The sequence below is a fragment of the Rhagoletis pomonella genome, unplaced genomic scaffold (genome assembly GCF_013731165.1).
Source record: "Rhagoletis pomonella isolate Grant_MI unplaced genomic scaffold, Rhpom_1.0 Rhpom_scaffold_00008, whole genome shotgun sequence".
Taxonomy (NCBI): domain Eukaryota; kingdom Metazoa; phylum Arthropoda; class Insecta; order Diptera; family Tephritidae; genus Rhagoletis; species Rhagoletis pomonella.
Genome location: NW_023458562.1, coordinates 26,373,283 through 26,377,888, shown reverse-complemented (window position 1 = coordinate 26,377,888; position 4,606 = coordinate 26,373,283). Strand labels below are relative to the sequence as shown.

At 35.8% G+C, this 4,606-nt stretch overlaps 1 protein-coding gene across 1 annotated transcript in view; it reads right to left on the bottom strand.

The window, feature by feature from the left end:
* Nucleotides 1-2,080, bottom strand: part of LOC118744545 (protein sine oculis) — a 78,188-nt gene extending 76,108 nt beyond the window's left edge. The window contains exon 1 of the mRNA XM_036477661.1: nucleotides 989-2,080. The gene's annotated coding sequence lies outside the window, so the exon portion shown is untranslated. The remainder of the gene's footprint in view (nucleotides 1-988) is intronic.
* Nucleotides 2,081-4,606: the final 2,526 nt, after the last annotated feature.

Sequence of the window (4,606 nt, the reverse complement as noted above, 5' to 3'; positions counted from 1 at the left end):
GTTTTACGATTATCAAGTTTAAATCCATCTGTGTACCAAACCTCTCCATTTGGTTTGGTCTATTAGTTCCCTGTTTTCCAGAGAGTTCGATCTTCAATGTGTACCTCAAATTTTCTAGAGATTTATAGTTTTGGAATTATTTCGTCAAGCACTTGCAATATGGGGTAATTAGCGAATTTCATTAGGACCCGCCTGTAACCCGTCATATTTTCGATTTTTAAATCAGAAGTGTTTAGGATTCTTAGCGCCGCGCTGGTCGCCTCTATTTCTATTATAGGAAGGGCGGTATTCCAACCAAGGCGCTGAGTGCATCCGCCAATGCAAATCATTGCATCACTTATCAAAAACTTTGTCACCTTTTTTTATGGCTTAAACCTCCGTCTACAAAATTCTACAATACTCCAGGATCTTATAAGACTTGCTGAGTTCCCGCGACAGTTGGGTCTACGTAACCGGAACGACCCAGATTTACATAAGTATATCTGGCCAAGGACTGTCACTCCAGCAACACAATAATAACAACAAATTTCTGAGTTAAAATTTCAAGCGGTAAACCAATAAATCACGAAAAGAGATGTTATTTACCTTACACGAAGCTACATACACCAATGTTTTCCAAAAGTACTAATAATACCTTGAGGGAAATCTTTAAACATTGAATACCGAAACTACCAAGAAACAAAAGCTCCAGCAATGGAATATGTGCTAATTATATTACAGATTTTTACTTTTTTTTATAAATAATCTATGTTTTCTTTCGTGTCATCTCACTTGCTGTTTTTCATAGTGTTTTGCCGACGGTAAAATATAAGAAGTCTAGATCAGCTTTATCAAATTGGGATCAGACTACATAACGTTATCATAATATAGTAAGGCTTTAGGTAACTCATTTTCTTCCAAAGCTTTGTAAAACTATGTACTATATAAAGTATTCATTTATAAAAGGTTACGTAATAGATACATAGTAGCTAAGTATTTGATTACAAACCTTATTTTCTGTATAAGAATTAAATCCAAAAGAGTTATTTGTTGATAAAACTTAAAGTTCCAAGATAATATGAGTCCAGCTGTGTAATTGCACTTTAGTTATGATTAATCTTTTCGGGTTAGCGAACAGTCCTTTGAAAGTGTTTTCACTACTGTCTGCGCTCTTCAAATTTTGAAAATTTAAGTTATTCACCCACTCCACACTCCTTTCCTTAGTGTTATTTTTATTCGCAAAAATTTATTTTTTTATATCCATTGATGCCTGCATATGTATGTATAAGTACTATATGGTACATATGAACGTATGTATTTTAAGAAACAATTAATTGCGACAGAGGAAATATACCGTAATTTCGAATTGACACGATCAGCGAAGCAGCGGCAGATGCCAAAAGTGTCCGACGATGAAACAACAATAAGAAAAAAACAACAAAAATAATGAGGTATGCTAACGTCACTCGAAATCGCTTAGGTGCGCGTTAGACACAAGCAAAACAGTATAAAATTGAAATAAAACAATTTGCAGTAAATATTTTGTAAATCGCAGAAGTTATTTAAGATCCGAAAACTTAAAAGTTGGTTAAAGTTTCACCACAATTTTCCATGCCTTGTTTTTGGCCAGACTGAGCGGTGTCGCCAAACGGTAGCGTATCCGTTTTTATGCTATTTAATACTTTTTATTTGAATTTTTTGTTTGTTTATTTTTGATCTAACACTAAACTACACTTCGAAATTATCATTCGTCAGGGTTTTTTTACTCCTTTTTATTTTGCACCGACGGTGTATTTCGGTTCTCGCACGCGCGTTTCTGTATATCCTCCGAACGAATGCGCTCAGTCGAAACGCCACCGTAAATAAAACGTTCAACGCCCGAATGAACCACACGCCAAGACGGAGTACGAAAAACTGAATTCGTTAAATGTATCTGCTGGTTTTCTGTGTATCCCATAACTGGTGCGAGTATCTTCCGCCAGCTCTATGCTGCTCCGTAGCAAACGTGTGGTGCTCAGCGCTCCCATGTAATTATTATTATGGTTGTTGGTATTATTGTGGCTTGCCCCGGTTGCCGTTGACGTATGCGACACCACCACCACCACCACCACCATCGCTCACATGGTGAATGTGGTTGTTTGAAGATGATGATGGCCGTGGTGGCGGTAAAGATTTTGCTTACGTTGCTTGTTGTAATTTTGGTTTGTTGTTTTTAATTTTATTTCATTTTGTTTTTTACATCAATGTATGGTGGTGGTGCATTTTGGCTTGAGGCTGCTTGTTTTTACTACTTTGTAACTGAATCGGAATTCGATACGATCGCAATTGTGAAGCACTCACCACACACACACACACACAATCTCAATGTTGCTCGACCCCTACAGCTAATAAACAACAAATATTTTATATCGCCATCTCTCTTTGGCGACCAGCAGTTGCTGATCGGCGGTTGCGCGTGCGATAGTGGCGTTACGTGTGTGCAAAAGAGAAGGAAGAGTGAGCAGCACTCCCACTTTTTTTTCGTTATTTATTTACTTTTGAATGGTGAGTAGAAGTACTGGCTCTCAAATTGTCGCAAGAAAAATGAGAACGTATGAGTGCCTCTCTTAGATGTTTTGGCTTGTAAGAGCAAATTTACACTGCTGAGTAAAAGAATTTAGTTAAAATTTTTTTCCCTTCAGTCAGTTTTCATATTAAATTGAATTAAAAATAATTTTTCCATTATGCTGTCTTCATTTATTCCAAAAAATGTTGGCCTTCATGGTGCAAAAAATATTTGATGTAACACTCAACCCTGTAAACGTGCATTTTTGTTTACCTATTTAACCTTGTCAAAGTCACGGATTTCATAATATTGTCGTTTTAAGCTGCCAGGGGATTTTCAGGGCAACCATCTTCCTTGGCTAAGTTTCAAAGAGCAAAGTTGATGTCCGAGCTTAGCGCAGACCACTGTATCAACTCAATTTGTTGAGAATTAAAGAACGCCTTAGTCTTCCTCGCCACGTGGATGTGTGCATTATCTTGCTGGAAGACCCACTCCCCGCCATGTAAATCGCCAGCAAAATTTATGAGTTCGCTTTTTAGAAAATCTATGTAGATTCCTGCGTTCATTTTGCTTGACAATAAGCATATTTTGTACTTGAACGAAAACGCCGCCCTAACCCTTAGATAGTGATCTTCCACCATAAAAGCGCTTATGACATGCTGCTTTGTACTTTTTTCGTCACTGAATACCATAGCTTTGAACTCCTAATCACAAAGTTTATGAATTTATGAATGCATAGTTTAGGCATTCAGTGCGCCTGTTTAAGGCCTAAACCTTTTCTTATTATTTCATGCCGGATTGATTCATTTTCTTGATCAATGCACACATTGTATAACTCCATTAAGTAATTGAAAGAGAATATGCATACCGACAACTACAACTGTACCGTTAGCAGAAGAAAACCACTTCTGCACATACATACGTATGTATAATTATTTGACTGAGGTATTTACATTGTACATACATTATTTTTTAGAAACCATTTGGATTATCTCATACTTATTGCTTAAATAAGATTTTGCTTTATACAAAATAATGCGTCTCTTATTTAAATTAATTAAAATATACAATACTATTTCTGTGGTAGTCAGTGTAAATCCACTCTTTCACTTTTCTAACTTCTTCGCCAAAGAGACCAACTCTTCATTGAGTTTCCTGTCTGCACCACCTATGCATTAGAGACAGTTTGAGTGCAATTGTACTCTTCGAATACCGGTTGTATCACAATAGCAGTTGATTGAAGCAATTTTGTTTTTAACTTCACAACACAAACAACTGCATGTGGATTGTACGAATATAACAAAGCATGTTGACACTACAACAAAGCGCTTCATTAAAACAAGCAAGCCAACCTGTTCAAAAGTAGGCGTAGCTAACCAGTTTCCCCTTGGAAAGTGTACATCTATGAATGACCAACAACAAATCAAACAAGTCACTGATTGGTCAGTTTCTAAACGTTTCGCTACGCTTGTCATTAATGTATGTATGTATTAGTACAAATGGACCTGCGCAATGGACGCCATCTTCAAATTATGAAGCTGAAGCGACTTGGCTGTGGATGCAAGGCAAGGATGCGATGAGAGATATAAAAAAAAAAAACGAATTCGATTGCGGGGAGATGAAAGTATTTGTGAAAATTAATTTGCAGTTTTGAATTTTTTTCCGCAGGGTTTGCTGTTAAAAAGAAATGCAGTATTTTATAAATTCATCTATGTAAAAATAATTATTGCAGTATTAAATTGAATACAGCCTTTAAAAAAAAAAAAACAGCGTTTGTAAGAAATTCGCAAATAAAGAACCTTACTTTTTATTAAATTTAAAAATTACCTTGCGAAGTATATACATTAGGGGGACCCAAAAAAGTAAAGTCGGAATTTTAATGCTCCCACCCCGTAGAACTGTTCTATATCGAAAAAATATACCCCTATTTTTATGTTGAAATCAAAAAATATTTATAGCGCTCAAGGTTTCCCATGTATTTTAAATGGAAAAAAGAACTTTTTGTAGAAATGGTATAGAATTCTTAAAAATCAATATTTTTCTCTTCAGGAGACTTCCAATAACAATACCCAATTGTTAATT